Source organism: Passer domesticus, chromosome 2, assembly GCF_036417665.1.
Source record: "Passer domesticus isolate bPasDom1 chromosome 2, bPasDom1.hap1, whole genome shotgun sequence".
In the NCBI taxonomy this organism is placed as follows: Eukaryota; Metazoa; Chordata; class Aves; order Passeriformes; family Passeridae; genus Passer; species Passer domesticus.
The window spans coordinates 37968565-37990500 of NC_087475.1; the positions used below are offsets into that span (position 1 = coordinate 37968565).

The following is a 21936-nucleotide window of genomic DNA, read 5'->3' on the forward strand; positions in this document are numbered from 1 at the left end:
TTTCCATTTCTGCTCTCACTCTCCATGGGAAAAATAAATAAATTTTTAAAAATTGTCTTATTTGAAAAAGAGGAAAAGAAGGAACCCAGTGAGATCTTCTCAACTGCAATTAACTGGGACCACCTCTTTTTCCTTTCCCTGCTAGAAACGTAAGAAAAGAAAGAGACAAAATAAGCAAGCATTTTCTGAATTTGTCTTTTTTGTTTCATTTTCACACCAAGAATGTTTCTAAAGATCTTGTTCTGATTTTACAGCTCAGAAAATGTAAAAACGTTGAGGGAGTTAAAGAGGAAATAAAAAACAACTATTTTTTTTTTAAATAGTATGGATAAAAAAAGCCCAAAGTATGCATTATCAACTGCACGGCTTCTCAGAACGTATTTTATGAAACCATTAATATTTAACTCTTTTGGTTAAAGGTCCAGTACTAAAATAAATCAAATTCATGTGTTCTATAATTGCAGTATAAAATATGCTCACTTGCAACTCTCTGGTTAAGTGTCAGAACACAACCTGCTTCTTCCATGAAACATATGTTATGGTTCTCATCAGCAACACCCCACATGAGCATCACACTGCAGTTGCCAAGGAATAATCAATTGAAATTACACATATATTCTGAGCACTGGAATAGTGCCTGGCACACACTGACTACCAACAGGGAAGACACCACAGTAAGTTCTGCTTTAGTGCATTTATCATAAAACATAGCGGTGGTGGTTTCTGCTAATCTATTAAGACACAGAAAGATATTTTTAAAAAATTTGCATGATTAGATCATTTAAGGAGTGGGTTTTTTTACAACCTGAATAGTCAACATTCATTGTAGTTGCAAGAGTAAAATAAAATTTTCTGAGATATCTTGTAATCCCAGACATTCTCCATGTGCAACTAAATTACTTGCATAGATAGTGATATTTTTTGCATGCTCAAAGGCCCATCACTTCACAGCATGCCAAGTAACACCCAGATTTATCCAAAGTGATAGCATTCATGGCATTCATGTAGATCTCAGAATTTGCTATTACCACTGCTTGTCTACAGCTCAGGTCTATCCATGAAAATAATAGGTCCCTTGCAATGACTATCAAGGAATGGATGACTCAAGGAAAAGATTAAAGCATGTGTCTAGCTGGACCATCTCCTTGGAGTTTTCTTTCCCTCACTCTTTTCTCTCCAAATTCTCATATTTAGTGTCATATTTTACAAGTAATTACGGATCTGTCATCCCTTAGATCATTCATTTGTACCCTGCATTGCTCTCTCAACAATCCAGATTACACAGCACAAAAAATAAGTGCTTGCTATAACCATGTCTTTCTAAATTTATTGAGTGACCACTGTCTCTTAATTTGGAAAGAAGAAGAATTATTGTTTTCTTTCACCCTTTTCCAAATTTCTTTTTATTTCAGAGTCTGTATGTATTGATTTCCTTGGTCCCTTGTTCCCATCTGGTCTATCTGATCCACTCGAACAACCCAGTAAATGGGTAATCAGATCTGTGTATTTTAAATAAATTTTAAATAAATCAATTTTCAAAAGCACTCATGCTGCTTTTAAAGGAAAGAAACTCTGCAGGTAATGCTTATCATACAGTTAAATACTCATTGATTTCATATAACCTACAGTTCAATAGAAGACATTTTGATAATAATTTCAGAGCAATGCATGGCTCCAGATACTTGAGACACGCACTGATCTAATTGCAGAAGCTGTTATCTGTGGCTCTATTCAGCTTGCAAGCAGCCATTCACTGCTTGCAGAATTACGGCCCCACTTACGCTGAACTTCAATCTTCCTTTTCTCATAGCAAATGTTTTGAAAGTGAAACCCACTTGACTAAATTAAGAAGACATATTTAGCAAACCGTCTTAATTAATAATCAGTCTGTAGTTTTATCCACTTGTGCGTACTCTGTGTAATAAACATTTATTAAGCTTTTCTTTTTTATATCATGAATGCTGCTAATGTGCTTTGAATTTCTCAGAGAAAATCACATATAACATTTGGCTCCAAATTGCAAGAATCTAGATCTGGAGATTCTGTGTTGCAGGTTCTTTGTCCCCCTTCCCACCAAAACATTCTGAATCCACTTGCTAATTTCTTTTGGTTATCAGCCTATACATATAATTTAAATACTAAAAGTTTTAAAAATCACATCTCAGAAATCCCTCACTCATTTAACTAATTATGTATGTGAGTCAAAATAAAATATATTTGTAAGCGTGCTATTTTGATGTTCATTATTTTATTGTATACATAACCAAAAAGCAATGTGTACCAATATGTTGCAAAGGCAGCAAGTTCATACTGTGTTTATTTACTGAACAGCTGAAGGGTTACTAGATATACACAACAAGAATGAACAAGTTAGCTTTTTTTCCTATTTGTAACTTATCAGGAAATGTATTTCAATTAATATAAAATATATTATTTATTGGAAGAAATCAGGCATAGTCTCATTGTCTCCTGCTCAAATTCAACATATATTAGTTTAGCCTATTTCAGTTAATATCAGTCTAATTTTTTAAATTAAAATCAGGAATTTTATTGAAATACTTTAAATACAACCTTAATTTTTATCTGAATTTTTGAGCACTTTCCACTGTATAGTATTTATAAAAATTAAAAATCAAAATACTCTAGTTTATTTTAAAAAACCCTGATATATTCTGTAATAAAAGTTGATGTTAATACTTTAATTTCCATTGCCCTTTGTGCATATTTTTTTTTCTATCCATTATATATAGAATTAAAACTTTTTCCCAACAATTTATCATGTGCTTTCAGTTCTCACTGCATCCCTGAGGAGCCCCTAAATGTATCTGTGTCTTTTTCCTGAACTGTGACAGACAGGCTATTCAGTGGGGACTTGTCAGGCTTTAATGTTATGATCACTTACATCAACAGGAATTCTTACTATCTGCTAGGGACAACAGATCAACCCCTAACTTTCACACTGCAAATAATTATTTTAAAAATTCACAGGAACCTGTCTTCATTAATTAAAATCACACAAAATCATGATTGGGAATAAAATTGTGCAAAATATTGAAGTACGAAACAGAAAATAAGTGAGAAGTTTTGTCAGTGCTCCATTGCAATCACATATTTCTTTGGGGTGCTCCATATATCACTATCCACCCTACATGTTGGGCAAACTGATTATCTAAAAAAAACAGGCACAAAACCTCTTTGTATCAGCCGGACATAATTCAGTTAAAGTGAAGCCTGATGCCCTTATACAAAAGTAGGTATTGATTACTTGATTCGACAAAGCCTCCAAAACTAAATGTCCTGTGGTTTTAAGAAGTGAGCCCACATGACAACTGGACAATAAATGATGTGCAACCAATTAGTATCTTTTAAAAGGGCATTCCTAATCCAGCAGTGGCAAGAGAATTCTAACTAATAGAGGGAATTTTGTCATCTCCCCGAAGACTTGTACCTACAAAATTATATAAAAGAAAAAAGGAAAACAAAATTGACATTTTTGACTTACAGTGAGACATATACACAGTGTGATTATTTTTCTATCAGGCTGTAAATGAACAAAGAATATGTAGCCATATGTAGCCATGTTTACCTAGGTGAGTCATTGATGCTTGTCTTTGCTTTTGGTTGAGCATCGTAATTACAAGTGATTGCTTCAACTGATCAGGTATAAAGTAAAAACATCTCATTAATTACCCTCCAACACACTCAACCAAGCCAGTGTTAGTCTATGAAAATTCATCAGACAGCATCATAACAAAAATTGTAGGTATGCAGAGACAGAAAAATAAGTTTCTTTGGACAAAGTAAATCCCTGAGCATTTGTAAGTCCATCTCAAATTCTAGCTAGACTTAATAAGATATAACAGAAAATAAATTTGAACATTTAGGCAGCACAGGGGTGTGTTAAAAATACTTTTTTAGCATACGTACTATTACCTTTAACTTGATGTTATTCCCCTCTTTATGAAAATGCAGGGAAATATTATATCATGGAAGTTTTATGAACTTTTCTAACTCAAGTTTCAACAATATTACAAGGCAAATAAAAGCACTGCATTTTAAACTGGAAACTGCAATATTGCAAAGCAAAAATACTTTGTACTTTCATCTTCAATGCCTACTTCCAATGGTATATTTGGCATATTATATGAAAAAAATAATTTTCATATTTTCCAAAGTACATACGTATTTACTTTCTTTTAAGGAATGTATTCTCTATATATGTTTATACTGTCCCAAAGTTGTTACAAATCATTTTAAGACACAAGGAAAGGTTTGGTTTTTTTATTTAAGGCCTAATAACTATGGATGGAAATGGATATCAGGAAAAGATAAAGAGCAGTTGAGAAGTTTTTTCGCATAAGTTCGAAATTGAAGAGCCTGGGATTTTCCTTTTGATTGATCTACAAACCCCTCTCCTCCCTCCCTGACCTTACACTCCTTCTCACCCATTCACTACCTTCAGCTTATTTTACAGGTTTAGGAAAAAATCAATAAAGGTGTTGATACTCCATTTAAGTTTAATTTAATTTCTTAGAATAAGGAGCAAAATATGTGTTTGAAAATATGGAGAATACATAAATTACCCTGATTTTATGAATATAAAAATCAGGAGTGTTTTTTGTTTTGGTGGGTTTTTTTTTTCCCCATGCTTTTAAAGCTATTAACATCTTTTTCAAGTCTGCATCACACAGAACTGTTATGCTGTACCCATGTTGCTGAGTATTTAAATACTATTTTGGGAATGTGAAAATTTCCTTGAACTTGTAATTAAGCATGCATATTCATGGCTGAGATGTAGGTTTCAGAGAAAATATGTGTGTCAAAAAATGGATTATATTTTCTTTAAGATCCATGTAAGCACAAAAGTTCTTGTAAAAGCACAAGACCAACATTTCACAATATTTTTGATGTACAACCATTTTTGACACTCTTACAATTAATGTTTCTACTATCTTACTACATGATGAGACTTCAGCCTTCTGGTTATGTTTATTCTTACTGCATCCCTTGGACTTTATGGGCAGTTTTAGATGGAACTAAATTCATAAATATTTCAAACCCAGGACAAGGGACTCATATTTAAAACAGAGAGAACTGACAACAATGGAGCAGACACTAAAGCCACTACTTTTCCTCTTTCTTTAGATGTTTAAAGGCAGTAGTATTTGCAAAGTCTCATCATATCCTTACATCATTCCTGTCTTCATCCTAATCCATGCTTTCTTCATTAGAAGTTTTACAAACTACTTTTCTTACTGTCATACTACCTGTAAAACACTTAACTTCTTCATCTTTATAGCACCTACCAGTCTTTAGTCCTTGAACTTATTTCCTAAATTTTGAGCATTTAAGTTTTATTGCTATCTGGAATGGTCTGCTGCTACTTTTATTTGATCACATGGAAGTCCAGGGAGGAGAGAGTCAGTAAGAGGATCTTTACACTTTGCTGCAGTTAAAATTTAAATTGCTCCCCAGAGACAATAACTTACAGAATTGTACTTCAGAACAGTACTTATCTTCTTTTTTTATAATATGATTAAAATACTTCTTCCTATCAATTAATGTGTTAGATTAAAAAAAAAAGAAAGAAAAAAAAAAAAGGAACCTGGCAGCTACAACTTAGGCTGTGCAAAAGCTAACTTTCAGCCACTTGTTCCAGATGGATTCCACAAGTGTGTGTTAGGTGCCTGGGAGTCTGGAAATCTGTATGTTCTCTGGTGAATTAAAGGCATATTTTGGCTCTGATCAGGATGCCAGCTGGGTGCCAGCTACCAAAAAGGTGATAACCATGATTTGAATGCAAACCTGTGGTATTTTAGAGGGAAAATAACATTGTCCAGTGTTTTTCAGTTCCAGTTAAAATTTACTTTCACCTCTACCTTTATCTGTCATGGTGTATTGATGATTTCCTGGGAGCTGTAGCTTTGAGCCCCCAGGTAAGGAAGGACAGGGATGGGGGATATCTTAGCACCACAGTGGGTTGGTGGTAGCAGTGCATGCGCTAAGTTCTTGTGCAAAAATCACACGCATCACAGTAAATGCAGCTCTGCTTCTTGCAGCTCTGCTTCAAACACAAAAATGTTTATCATCTTCACCATTCTTTTTATTTCTAATAAATGTGTATTCTGGTACCTCTATTATTTTCTCAGTAGAAAACCCTGAATACAAATCCGACTCTATGTAGAAATTTCTTTTGTCTAAAGATGTCTGCACTGTGAGACCAACATGAAGTGACAACCATCAATATCACTTGTTCTGAGCTGGGATCAGATCAAGTGGAAAGAAAAGCTCTGTAAATATGACAGAAAAATGCACAATGAAAAACAAATGCATGCATTCATAGACCAGACAAAGAAGACAAAACCCAATAACATTACATTTAATCTAAAGAGGAGAAGCTTGAAATATAAAGGAATGATCAAAGAATAAGGATTTGATTTGTCTCAAAAAAACCCAAAAAACAAACAACAAAGAAACAGAAACAAAGAAAAACCCAAAACAAACAGACATCTTGAGTCAACTGTTAACATGATGAAAAATCTGTGCAGTGGGTCGAGAGATACAGTGCTTTAAAATATATTATCTCTGTTTGTCAAACACACAGACTATGCAACAGCTCCCTAGAACATCAATTTCCTTATTTTTAATTTTGTCTAATATTTGTACTTTGGTGCCAGGACCTAACTATAGAGAAGGGTGAGGAAAAAGGACACCCAAATTTTCATGTCTGACGAATTTTAGACCCCTTCTTTTTAGGCAAAATTTTACATCCCATCTTTTTAGGCAAAATTTTACTTCTACAGATAAAAATTTCGAACTTTTGTTAAAAGTTCACTTTGAAAGAATCAGGTGATCATTTGTTCAACTTAAAATAAAAATTATAAAACTAATTAAACAAGTTAACCAACCTAATTATTCATAAATGACTAAATAGACACTGACACAAAACCACACATAGTCACATATGTTATTGGAAGTAAATGGAGCATGCTAGACATTGGACATGTCCATGTCAAAATGAAAGTAACACTTTTCACATTAAATTAAAACTAGAACTTATAATCACTTCCATAATTTCCAGCAGTTTAGAAATAAGCCAACAGTAATTTTGAAGAACTTTTGCAGAGAAAAAAAACCAGCAAGGATTGACGGCTCTGTGGAGCAGAGGATATTGGCAGTCAAGGCATCAATAAGAAGTGCTACTTTCAAAGAAAGAAGCAAGAAAGTGTCTACTGGGACATGACAAAAATTCCTCCCTAGGTATACTTTCTGGAAGAAACTGAAAGCTCTAAGTTGGATTTTGATAGTTTAGGTGATGAATCAATCCTAAGGTTCCTGCACATAACTTTTGTTTAACACAAACTCAGTCTTTTGATTTTCCATTTTTTCAGCTATAATTTTTGTCCTTCTTCTGTTTATTCTTCTTAGTTGCATATCACAGTATTAAAAAAAAATCTTCTCACACACAAATAGGACCTTTTTTACACATACCTACTCAGATCTAGCCTGATGATCTCAGAACTGAGACATTGTTCAGCACTGAATGCAATAAAGCAATTCAGAATATAAGTCAAATTTAGATTTCATCTTATGTATAGCAAGAAATTCTGCTTGAAATAGAAATGGCAAAAGTAGCCATATATAAAGAACTGTACCTAAATATTACTAGACTAAACAGTGAGATATTAGTGTCATTACTTTTGTCTAGAAGCTTCCTGAACATCTGAGCAATATAATTAAACCAAAAGGGTTAATGTGTTTCAATCATTGGATCCAACAAACATTTGGATAAACCAAATTTCAATGCACTAGTGTTAACTTTGGACTGTACGTTTTTTAACTAACGAGTAGTTTTTGTGAACAGGCCTTTAATAATGGATCATGGCTGTAAACCATGGTTATAAGATCTAACTGAATATGATGAATATGATGCTCTGACATCATTTGAGTTTAGCTGACTTCAAGGTTCAGAATAGCAAGATTGCATGCAAGCCAGCATGCTGGCCACAGCAAAAGTGCCCCTGAGCTGCAAAATTGACTAAGGAGAAATGACATCTAAACAGCCATGTTGACTGAACCACCTCTGCCAAAGACCTGACTAATTAGAAATTGGGAATAGCTGCTTGCTCAAGTATTTATTTACAGCACTTGAAAAATAAGTTCTTTATGAGAGAGATTGATGTCTGATGTTTAATTACCCAAGTGATTGAAATCTGCATTTGTAGAGATCCTGGTGCACTAGTGGTCTACAAACTTTATATTCTAGTATTATTTTATATTTTCATTCAGTATTTCCTTGAAGGACTGTAGACTGCCAATTACCATCATGATTAATTAATTAAGAGAGCTTTTTCATAATGCATTAGCTTTACAAGCGATATTTAGTGGTTACAAGTGATCAACAGAAAAAAATATGAATCATAGCTTCAGGTTCAAGCATGGTTTCTATGCTAGGACTCAGAAAGAGGCTTCCCTATCCTCTGAATACGTTTCAAGAAATTTTAAAATGAATTAGAGTCTCATTTTTTTCACCCAAAAATACAGAAGCTCAGTAACTTACTAAAAAATGTATGTACTTCACTGAAACAGACCAGAAAGAGCACAAAAATATGGCTTGACTTATGATTTATCAAACTTCTTAAAATCTTCATCAAGATTTTGTTTACAGCTAGATATAAAGGTAAAATTTTGCTGTCCTAGGTATAAGGATGGACTTTCTTGCAGAATTAACCAAAGAAAATTTAAGTTTTCAATTTTGTCCAAAATACCTATGCAGAGAAGCTGCTTCCTGTTTTTTTTATGACTTCCCGTAATTCTACAAAGGTAATAATTACACTCTGGATATTTGTTGCACCATCACTATAAAACCATTACTAACTATGAACAGAAAATGTCACCACTCTGAGATATGTATAACTAATTAAACTAATCCCTGAAAGTTTTGACTGCTAGATTCTCTTACTCTCCATTTTTTCATTTTTAAATTCTGTTTACCTGGCATTATTTCTATCTTGTGTCTTTACCCATAAACAATCTATTAGCATAAAATAATTTTTAACAGATCCATCCAAAAAAATCTTTTAAATAGAAATGACATTATACTGTGAAGGTCCTTACAGTGTACATTCCCTTGTATAAATGTACATCCATCAAGAGTCCTTTGCTGTTTTCTCTGCACATACAGCAGCAGCAAGTTCTAGTCACTACTGAACTTGCTGCAGCAGCAAGTTCTCATCACTGCTGAGTCATGAGACTTTTGATTTTTAGAAAAAGTTTATGATGTGAACATGTAAAATATTGATTATTAACACACAGGCATCACATGATGTTCTAAAGTACGGAGTTCATTTAAAGTTCTGAAACTTAATTTTTCATTGTATCTTCAATTTCAATTGCAATTTCATTTTATTATGCCATTTGATATCTTTCTGTCCTTGAGACTTATAGGACAGGTTGACTGACAAGACAGATATAAAATAATTTATTTAATTCTCCTGCAGTCCTCACATTTGGGTTCCCAAATTCCTCTCATTGTTTGTTAATGCCTTAAAAATAATTAATAGTTTGTGATTAGTGCCAGCTTTGCATGTGCCCAGAAATTTCACCTAGAAAATAGGTGACAGATGCATTTTGATTCATGATATTATCCAATTACTAGGCTACTTGTCACTCTTCCATCTACATAATCTGTATTTGCAGCATTTCTTTAGCACACAGTTCCTAGATAGATCTCTCTTCAATCACTACCAGGAACCATTGTGGAACACATAGTAATTTTACTCTACTTGAATGGTTAAACACAACCGAAAAAAAGCTGTTATATGCTCCAAAGCTGCATGCTCTACTTTTATAGAAACAGCTCAAACCTTTCAGAATTGTCTTAACATTGTGTTTTCAAGAGATAATTTACACATAAATATTTGGAGAACTGAGAGACGATCTGATGTGATGACTATAAAAATGATACAGCCAGAGAGCAAAGCTCAAAAGAGGTATAGAAATTATGTTTCTGGTGATAATCTTGCTTCAGGATGATATTTTTTCCCCTACTCTGATTCAAAATATTTAGAGAAAAGGGAAAATTTTTGCACTAGAATACATGTATCTTCAGAAAAAAATAGGGTTTTTGGACAATTTAAGAAAGTCATTAGTCAGAATGGACATAGTGAGCAGTGGCGTAGAAAGAATTACTAACCCAGGTTTTCCTGAGTGTTTAGAGCTTTTTCAGTGTCTATTAATAGGTTTCCACTTCTTCCAAATGTTCTTCATATTGCTTGCTTCTCATTTACCTTATCTTAACAAAGAAATTGATCATAACATCTGTGTTGAAGGAGAATTTGGTTTTGCAGGTAAGTTCTCAGAGAAAAGTCCTGAGTAGGCTGGTTAAGATGGATGATAATTACAAGAAAAAATCAGATTTAGAAACCTGTCTGAGTCAAACAGCTGAATTTAGGAACAGAATTCAAATGCCTGACTCAATTCCATGCAGAGAGTGCTGCCTAGATACACTTCAATAAATTCAAAATATATACCAACATCATTTGAATTAAACATATTGTGCTATATGAGAACACAGAGTATATTTAAATTACACATAAAAATGTAAACGTAGCATACCAGTGAAAAACTGGACAAGAAAACAGCTTATGCAGGGTTCAACAACATTATCAACATATGTCTGTGTGGTTATCTGACATATACTAGCATCAATTTTCTCATTGGGGCAGAGTTCTCAGTTGTTAGCAGTTTGTACTGGACAGTATAGCTGTGATAGTGAGAAACAATGGATTAGAAAGGCCCACTCCTTATGTAAACTTAACACAAGACACAATATAGAGAGGGAATGAAAGGTGAAAAATGAAACTTAAAACTTTTGAGAAGTCATAGTTACATGGGATTACTAAATGCATAACTTCAAGGTTTAGAACACAAAAAATATAAAAAACCAGCATTAATGATGGCAGAATTCAACAATAGCCACGTTTCTTCTATCATTAGTTGGCATTTTCTACAGTTATATAGTAAAAGAAACCTTGATATTAATGCCACCTTCTTGTGGGTCTTTAAGACCACAATACCCAAGTTGATTACTTATTTCAGGATGAATGTGAAAAAACTGACTTAGGATCATATTTGCATTTAAATTTAGAAAATTTTAGTTCTGACCAACTACTTAGTACAGGATGGAGAAGAAAACCAGTAGGAATAAGGAAAGACAGTTTAGGACAAAACAGAGAAGGATTATAAATAATTTTAAATATGGAGATAATGAAGAATAATACAAACGTAAACTATTAATAAAGAATGTAAACTATTAATAAAGAATCACACCAGAAACTCTTAGTTATTTCTTTTATTTCAATCAAATGGAACTAGGACTTAAATAACAAGAACCCTCAATAGGTGAAGCTTTTTTCAGTGGGACTCACATAGTGCCTCATAGTAAGTAAATCTCTATCTTAAGGCCATTTCTTCATATGTTAAAGGAAAGAAGAAAAATTATGTCAGATAAGTACTTTTCAATCTTCCATTCCAAAATACTGAAGAAAAAAAATTAACGGAAAAAGAATGTCACAATTCTAAATGACCATTTGTCAGTACTTTGCAGAAGTTTTGTATTTGGCATGTGACTAAAGTCAGGAGTAGTGCTAAAAAGTTTACTGGACACGGCTCATAGTTAATTCCACTAGTCTCAATGACAGCTTGGAGTTTCAAGAAATTATTTTTTCCAGCTATTTTATTGTAATTTTGGCCAAAGGCAATACCTTATGGGTTCTTAGGGCATCTCACTAAAAGACACAAAAGAACACTACAAATCTACATATGTTTCATCATTATAATGGTAAGAGATGAAATATTATATGAATATTCTAATTTAGCAAGTGGGAATAACAATTTAGACAGTTACATTACTTTTCCCTTGGTCATGCATACTTCATAGAGGTGATATCAAAACAAAATGCACCAAAGAAGGGCAAAGTTAATAAGTATCTTGTCCTAATCAGTTGGCTCATTTTTTCTTGTCAATTTGTCATTCAGAATAGACTCGCTCATCTCTCTTTGGGCTTTGGCAGAGAGTCAGGTATTTTTTCAAATTCTGTGTCTCTTGCCAGAATGTCTCTGAATGTTTCAGGCAATTGTCAGATTTAATTTTTGTTTAAAATGGCAGCACAGAGATTGCTCTTTGAAGTAGGCCCACATCTAAGAAAACCTCAATTCAACTGTATCTTACATTCCAATATAGCCTAAAGAAACTTGAAAATTAATTTGCATCATGTTTAAAATACACATCTATATCAAAATTCCACTGATTTATAAAGCATGACAGTACCTTATATAGAGTAAAGAGAGGATCATTTTATTTTGATCCTTTCAAACTGTTACAGAATGTAATGGCATTTTCCATTTCCTATTTTTAAAAAACAGTAATTGCTATCTCAATATAAGGAATTAGGAAATAGGTGTTCTTAATTCTAATCATGAAAAATTATACCTGATAGGTTATGATGTACAGATATCAATGTCTAATAACCATTACAGCTACAATATTTAATACAGAAAAACAGCTGCTACTACAAATATATTCACCACTCAAGTTCTTTGAGTGATTTAGGCTTTCATATACAGAGTATAATTGGTACACTTTGTTCACTATCAAAGTAAATGAAATTCAAGGCTGCTTCAGACATAATTGCTAATTCTTGTCAACCTCTTCTCTCTGTGGTCCCAGAAAAATATTTTTCTTATATTTTTCTCTGGTGCAAGATGTTTCTTAACAATAAACTGTTGGAGGCTGTGAGAATATTTTGTAAAAGTTATATAAATTTCTGTTTTATTTCAAGCTCTCCCATGCATCATGAAGAGTAGATCTGGCAGAAATCTTGAAACCCATGTAATACCTTGGAAAAATATATACATATTGGTCTATATAAGGAACAGAAGATAGGTGAATGGAAAACTTCAATCTTCTGCTGAAGGCCCGGATCTTGCTGGTAGAGCTTTGTTGACATAACAGTGACCTTTGGAGTTCACCTGGAGAGGGACATTCCCCAAGAAGGGGGAGAGTTTAGCACTCATTTTTGCTACATATAGACAAAGCTTTTCGAAATGTGTGTCTTTGCCTCTACAGCTTAGAAAATATTTAGATTATGAAAAACAGTGTTTCTATTACAAATTTTGGATGTAAATTGAAATATGCCAACTAGAAAAAGAGTGATTGGTAAGAGAAAATGTAATTAGTCTCTTGCCTATGTACATATGTAACTTATATCTCAAACATAGACTACACTGATTTTGGGCAAGGCCCCCTATTTCTTAAAGCTGCACTGGCACATATTCTGTTAGACAGTCAGTGGACTGTTCTAGATAACATTATATAATATGCCAGACTTTCAACTTGTACCTTTCCTCAACTCCGCAGCCTAAGACATAGGAAAAACTCCATCTTTAGGAAAGCTTGGTCTTACCACGCCCCACACATACATAAATTAAAACTCCCCAAAGGAATACTTGTTTGAGCAGAACCAATGTATTTTTCTGCTACCAAAAAAAAAAAGAAAAAAAAAAAAAAGAAAAAAAATCAAACTCACCAACTTGCAGAGCATAGAGCATCCTGAAAGCCATGTGCTTCCTTTCACAAGGAGTCTCTGTGCATTCAAATGAAAGCAAAAATATATTTCACCTTATTTTGTAACATTTATGCTTTTGATCTCCATATATTTGCTGCATCTAAATATACTATTCTGGTGACTGTACTCTACTTTTTACATATATATATATATATATATATATATATATATATATATATAAACTCTCATTCTAAAAATGGCCTTCATAATGAGTACAGCTATCAAAACCATCAACAGTCATTGAACATTTGAGGATCACTAAAAACTTTCTTGTTCTTATTTTTATCAATTTTCTGGGAACAAAAGCATAGATCCTTGAGCACACTTTGAATCTTTTTTTTTTAAGCATTTTTCAGTTTGAGATCAATGCTAAACAATAAGATTCATAATATCTGTACCTTTTCTTGTCCTAGGATTATTTGTCTTTTTTCATCTGAGCCATCAACATCTTGCTAAAAAAGACAGATCTAAAATAATTGAAAATTTTGCTTTACTGAGATTCCATGTATTTGGTACACCTGAATAAATAACAGTATGAACACCCTACTGCTGGTTTTAGGAATTTTACTTGAATTTAAATGGGAATGGAAGAACATAATGGTGTCTGAATGTGACTTCATGTTGTCATAGGCTGCTTTTACATACTTAAAGGCCTTGTTATGCTGCTGGTGACTTTTGACACATTCCTAGCTAAACAAACTTTTTAAAAAATTAGTGCACATTTCAAACCAGCAGGAGATAATTAGTAGCATTAATGAGGCTACTCATTGGATTCCACAACAATATCTTTCACAGCAGGAGAATCAGACTATGTGAGTGTCAGGGACACTTACCCTTGACATTTTCTAATTACTTTTTGTAGGTATTCTTAACTCACCTTAACTACCAGGAGACATTGACATTGAAGCTGACCATGGTGGGCACTGTGCTCAATCAGTTACAGGACAGTGAGGTTGCAAGACTGTCAGACACAAAATGTCTTAGTATTGACCTAGGATCAATGCTGATCTTAAAATAATTTACATTCTGGGCTTAAGAATTTAAGAGTTATGCCATTACGTAAATATCTATTTGATTTAAACTCCGATTTATATCAATAGCCTAGAACAAATATGCATCTAGATGATTATTTTAAGCAGGTGCAACTGTGCCATGCAACCACTTCACGATTTCTCTTAAAAAAAAAAAAAAATTTGGATTATAATTAAACTTAAGTAATTTTTGAAGATTTTTACAGGTCCCACAAAATATTATAGAAATGAGCAAATTATTTTTTAATTATTCACCCTTGACCTAACTCAGCTTCTTTCATATTTGGTAGGAGTTTTATCTTTCACTTCAAACAAAAATCAATTAAGGTATCATTGAGCAGTCTTAAAAACTCTGTCTGAGTCAGCATAACTGAGATACATCAAATTTTAAAAAAATCAGTATATTCATGTAATTAAATAAGAAAAATTGAAAAAATAATTCTCATAGTTACATTTTCATTTGATTTCTCACTCTTTGAAGGAAAACAGAATGACATGTCAAGTACCAAGAGTTTTTTTCTGCCATCATGTACCTCCCCACCTTTTCTCTCCTTTCTATATACAGTGCTATTAAAATTCCTGCATCTACCTCTTGGCTTTACAGCTGTTGCATTTTAAATTTTCTTCTCATTGTCACATTATTAACTATTTTTGAAACATCTGAAAAACATCCTTTTTCATGCGGAATTGTCTCTGATACTTGCTGAACACACTGGGAGATTTTAAGGCAGATAAAATACAGTCAGTAATAAAGCAGTGAAAGTAGTTATAAAGAATTTAATAATAATGTTGGGGGGGTTTTTTGATGAAATTCTTGTTTTATTTGAGATATTTCTAATTACATTTTGTCCCTAATAACTAGCGGATTGCTTTTAATTTCTTCATTTCCTGTTCACATGTAAGCAAATATACAGGTGCAGAAAATATGAGGATGGACAGGAGAAAGTTAGATAACAAGATAGGGAGCACTTATGATGTGTACAATCCTCTAGTATTAAATATTTAGGTACTTTTGCACCTCTGTGAAACAGAAAATTAATTACATTCTTCTTTTGATCAAGCTGCTATAAACCAGAAATATTTTCCTTCCAGGGCTTCCCTAGACAATTACCCACCTCAAAAGACTCTGAAGGATGCAGTATAGACACAACATACACATTGCTTGACTGAGAAAGTAACACTGCTATTCTTCAGTACTCCCACCAAAATTCCTAACTGCTCATGCATACCAGAATACAAGGTAAAAGATTTCCCAGTGTCTCATCTTGTGTGAGCAGGAAGTGGTTTTTTTCTGTTTTATAGCCACTAATATAAAAATATTCACAGATAAAAAGTTTTTAAAGCACTAAATTTTAAAGAACATAATATCTGGCACATTTTCTGTTGTGTCTCTTATCTTTAACAAGTACAAGTTCTTTGACTGAGCAGGTCAATTGAAAAGATTTTCTATGACTGTTTATCTTTCTATTTATCTCTAAATTATTACAGTTATCTAATGATCTGAAACATTTTTTTTTGCCTTTGCGAGAGAAATAAAACAGTAGAATATAATGAAGAGTATCATAGTACCCATGATTAATGTCCTCTACAGATTTTGTACCTGGCTTTATTGGAGCATTTGATTTGTAGCTAATTGAATAAGAGCAAATCTACCAAGACAGAAAGAAAAAAAAAATTAAATAACTTCTTCTCCACACTAAGGAATTGGTGTAATAAAAGAGAAGGCCACTTTTCAAAGGCTTGTCCTATGCCCTATTTCTATTATAGGAGCCCTACCAATCTTATCATGCACACTTGAAAACTGATTTAATTAATTTCTGAATTTCATCTGACTGACACATAGCTGTTACGTGCACGCTGCCTGTTAAAAACAGTCTCGTGGAAAACATTTTTTCCCAATTCAGAAGGCTTCTAAACAGCAGGCAATTTATTTTCCAAAGTCATATCACCCCTCCATGAGGAAGTTGTGCCATATTGAAAAATTTACATTCCATTGAATAGACATTTATTTAATTTCTCAGTCTCTTAGAACACAAACTGCTTCCTGAAAAAGTCAAAACTGAGATTGTTCCCTAAAGGTCAGAGGAAGTTAATGTGATTTTTTTTCATTGCTGTTGGGTTTTTTCGTTCCAAATAATGCGATCTTGACTCTAGCATAGCAAGTGAAGGGATTTCAGAAATGGATTTCAAGGGTGATATTCAAAACATACATTTTTAGTATTTGGTTTGGCTTCAACCCTTGCTTTTCACATCCTGAGAGTAAAGGTTTTGTTATTTTTCCATAAGCAAGCGTTATTCTTTCCTTTTCCTGGAATCATTTCCAAAATACTTATCTAAATATTTATTAGCATTTTGTCTCATATCTTTCATTCAAGAGATTTTTTTCTGGTTATGTCAAAAAGAACTGGAGTCCTATTTTGCAAATCCTGATAGCCTGGTTACAGTCAAAAGATGCTATGATTTTTAAGACCATCAGATTTAATTCAACATTCTTATGGCTTTTTTTCTGAAAATATGTGGAAGTCAAAATCACACAATAAATGCCAAAATCCAGTCCCACTGTCATGAAGGGAAACTCCAGCACAAGTGGCCCCCTGTTGATATCCTTTCTCATACTAACGAGTGGTCTACAGTTAAGTTTCACTTTTATCAGAACTGCTTGACCACAGTCAGTATGAATTGAAGCAAATTGACCTTACCTCTGCTGGAGTTAAAACACTCACACAAAATCAAAGCATCACAAAGACCACATTTAACCTTTGAAGACATTGAAGTTAAGGCTCAGAAATTCTCCCTGGAGACCTTCAAACACTCCTTTTTCTTTTCATTTACTGTACTGCTACTCAGCAATTTACCTGTAATTTAAAGGCATAGATCCAAGTGCCTAAAGTAGGTGTATCTGGTCTTTCCCACATTTTTAAAAATGTTGTGTCTTATCTTCTATATGCCTATAAACAATTTGAATTCTTCTAAATGCACCAAGGCAAATAGACTTATTAATACAGTAAAAGTAGAAAAAGACATCTGGTAAGAATATTTCAGCATGTAATGACATTGTGCCTATATCTACACAAAACCTAAGAGGTGTAAGTTCTTTGGGTTCTATTTTTAATTTCCCACATGAAATTTTTAGAAAAAAAGCTTTTTAAAAAAGTTTTTTATATAACGTTACATGCATTTTTGTGGAGAATACACACATACACACATATACTTACTCATTCCACAGGTTTTCAGTTTGCAGGTATGAATGAATAATTTCAAACTGGTTCTGTTCTTTTAAGACAATACTTTCTCGGCTGATACAATGGCAGCAGTATGCACAGGTGAGTGTAGTGTAATAGGTATGCCTGTCTGCTGAAGGCAAACACTTCAATTGGTACAATATACTTTGCAAAACTGAGGTAAAAGAAATAGAAATAATTGAAAAAACTAATGTAAAATCTTTACTTCCCTGAAGTGCTGCACAGTCCTTTATGAAAGGCAGATTTTAACAGCTTTGACAAGAGGATGGTGATATTAATCATAATTCAAACAGCAGTAGTAACTGATGCTGTGAGGAAAAGACAGCAGCTGGTGTAGTCCAGAAAAGACCCTAATTTTGACATTTCATTCACCTCTGCCTGGGCAAAGGTGGTTCAGCAATATACCATTTGTCTTCATCAGTCTTCCCAGCACTGCAACTTGACAGGATAACAGCATGGTTGTTTGGTGGTCTGCAGTGGCAACCTGCCCTTTATCTACCTAATCACAGCTCAGTCTAGCACAAGGAAAGTAATTTTACAGGTGTGTAGCAAAATCTGCATCCTCCTGGCCACCCAGTCATGGGATTGCTTTACAAGGTGGATCTAATCATAGCGAGATATTTCTGGTCGGCTACTGATGGCTGCCAGCCTTTGAAGCTGTGCTCATGTCAGATGTAAATAACATAAAATGAAGGCACAGAACATTAAAGGCAGAAACTATGTAAAACCAGTTGAGCTGATTAGTACTAAATTGCTGATGTTCCATCTGCCAGGGTGGTAATACTTGTTTTCAAACAGCCTGACTGCAATGCTTCATTTCTCAGAGAGCCCGTGTTCGATGGGCCTATAGGGAACACTTAATAGGCACTGACAATGGAAGGAGATAGTGACAAATACATAATAACTCTTTGAGAGTGCAATGTGTTCATTAAGAAAAGTAGCAATTTGTCTGTGGTACAGAATATATATATATAAATATGTTTGCATATATGCATATACTCTACAGACTTGAGAGCAGAATTAAGTAAAAATTTTTGGATCATCACCACTTTGAAAAACAAAAAAATCTGTAATAAATAGATATGGAGAGCATATTAACTTAAGAAAAAAAAAAGCAAAAACCAAAACTGAAATCAAACAAAAAACACCATAGGCAATATTTAACCTGTATATAAGTTTCAATATTTAAGAAATTCATTTTGACATTTTCTAAGCTTGTTCAATCACCTCAATTTATTCATGTTCTTCAGAAAAGACTGTTTTTAGAAAGAACTAGCAACACTGTTACCACTGGCACACCCTTAAACAATATCCCAGCTGTAATATTGAGCAGCACTTAAAATGGAATTGGATTCTCATGCAGCAAAGTGTAGGAAGCAGAATTAGGAGCAGTGTTAAGTCACATCACGACATAAAAAACTGATGGAATATGCTAATACCATACTATCCAGCAATTAGAATTCCTCCTCCTTAGATACAAATACCATCATGTTAGCTCCCACACTGCTCTTAATGATTAAGAATTAATTTTTCCTATTCATTAAATAACTCATTTTATTCTTAGAGCTGAGTTACTCCTGAGTAATTCCAAACCTCCCAGCTTGGCAAATAATTCTTCTAGAAGTAAGTTTCCAAAAAAGCCAGATTTTCTAGAAAACTTATGACTAGAAGTGTTCCAGGACACTGCTGAGAAATTTGAAATGTGTATCTGCCTGGAAAACCTGAGAAAGGGGAAGTTCAACATATTTTTTTGTCAGTATGTTTTGTTGTAACAAGTTACAATTCCTAAAGTAAGCCATATTGTTTAGATTTTCTTCTACACTGAGTTGGGAAAAAAACACCATCATGGAATAATGATCCATAAAAGAAAACAAATAAACATCAGGCAATAATCTTATTCAGACACAAACAGTAAAAAAAGATGAAGAACTAACCTTCCTCATAAATACTGTGTGAATGAAAACTTTGTAGTTGTAAAGAGAATGGATACTGTCAAACTGAACAGCTGTTTGGAATCCTGTCAAACAACCCGAAATATTTTGTTATTCAAACAGGTTTCGTCTGTGAAAAAAAATGAAATACTGATATAACTCTTTGATACAACTAATAACACATGGAAAAAGGATGGTTTCTGTAATCAGCTTAGAAACAACTTTAACAATGAATACAATATTTTAGTTTGGAATGAAGATCACTCCATGCATCTCCTGTGTAAATAAATAAAACAATATTCTGTAACTTTCTGTTACAAAAGACAGGGAAAAAAATCTGAAATTTAAACTAGGGAAAGGAGAAACCAAGGGGAATCCTGCACTCATGCAGACATAGCACAGAAAGCTGCTACACTGGAAAAAAAACCTAAAAAAACCCCAAAAAATATCAGAAAAACAAAAAAAAAATCCTGAAAAGATGATGTTTCTGTCTTGCTCATCTGGGGTCCTGCAATTTTGAAAACAAGAATGCTGCCACCTGTACAGACAGGACTAAATCAATAAATCAGTCCCTGAAATGCACAGACTTTAATTGTAAAAAAAGGTATTAGAAAGCTGAGCTGCAGTCCTGAATATCAGAGACAGCTTCAGATTTGGGAATCAGCAGCAAACAGACCATAGAGATAACGCATTTAAAAACAAATTGTCTAAAACCCTGAAATGTGCTAAATGAAAATGAAAATGAATTTTTTTTTATTATTTATATACCTTGTTAAATAACATAATATCCGTATTAGGATTTTACCTTGTCTTTGTACTTAGACACCTGGCAATTGGAAATATGCACTGCTGTAGTGCCCATTATTAATTAAATTTAACTGTGAAAGTTATAAGCGCATTAAAAGTATTTCTCCTGAATTCTAATTTATGTACCATTTGTCTTTGCAGAATGGACTTTAGACAATTTAAAGACAAATGATGGCCTCTCCAGCATCCAGGTCCCTGGTGATTAAGAAAAATGTCCAAAGAAACATTTTCTTCCCATAAAAAGTTTGTGCTTCAGAGAAATTGTGTCGTGTCTTGTAGCTTCCTTTAGTGTCCAGTACATGAGCAAATCTAACAAGAAAGGAGCAGATATGACACAGCCAGAAGGCTTATTTACATTTTAGAACTATTAAGAATGCTGACAAGGAATGTGTGATTTCAAATTATCTAGTCTGTGGCCCTCATTTGCAGACTAATTCAGTTACAGTGGCAATTTTATCAATGCCAGAAATTGATTGAATAAAAATAACAGATATCATTAAATATCATTAAAGGTTTTAAACATTTATTAGTTATTTTAAATATGCCAATATGTATATTATGATTTTATTATATAATTGTATATAACATGTTAAATATATCAAGTAAAATGCAATAAATGAAAAGTAATATTGTAAAGTAAAGGATAGCAAGCTTTGTAGTGTATTCTCTGCATTACTTTTAGAAGGCAAAACTGCATTTTCATGGCTTTTGATGCATTATTTTTTATTAGCATGCTATTGCTGAAATCATGTTATATATTAAACAAATCTCTTAGTAACAGAAAAATTATTTTTTTTTCAAAATGGTTGCAAAATTAAATATATGGACTACTTTTTATTTATACTGAGGCTTTAGCTTTTGTGTTTTCCAGATTCTGTACTGCTTTTAATGTGTACTTCTGACCTTCATATTAAGGGATAGTAAGCTTGCTACACAGAGTAGTTAAACAAAACAATTCCTTTCCTAGCTTGGGACCAAGGACAACCGCCCAAATTTTGAGCCCAAGAGCATAAACAATGTGGACTGAAGAGAGAAAAACAAGAAGAATGGGGCTTCATAACCTAAAGCTGTAACTGGACAATAACTCCAATATGCTAACGAACCAGAACTTACAAAAGTGAGAGACTCTGTGACCAGTCATCCATTTGGTGACCATTTTGGGTTCATCTTGTGTGTAGCCCTGGCCAGGTTCTTGTACAGCCCAAGGTGTGTCTTTTAATAAATATGTATTTTACTCTTAAACTCTGTCTAGCCTCTGTTCTAAGTCAGCCTTAACAAGGCAACAATACACTCAGCC

At 33.4% G+C, this 21936-nt stretch overlaps 1 long non-coding RNA gene across 1 annotated transcript; it reads left to right on the forward strand.

Moving 5' to 3' along the window:
- Positions 1 to 626: 626 nt before the first annotated feature.
- Positions 627 to 21742, forward strand: LOC135295331 (uncharacterized). Its single transcript, XR_010357384.1, has 3 exons — positions 627 to 674; positions 20781 to 20882; positions 21607 to 21742. It is a non-coding gene; the product is annotated as an uncharacterized LOC135295331 (long non-coding RNA).
- The last annotated feature ends 194 nt before the right edge of the window (positions 21743 to 21936 follow it).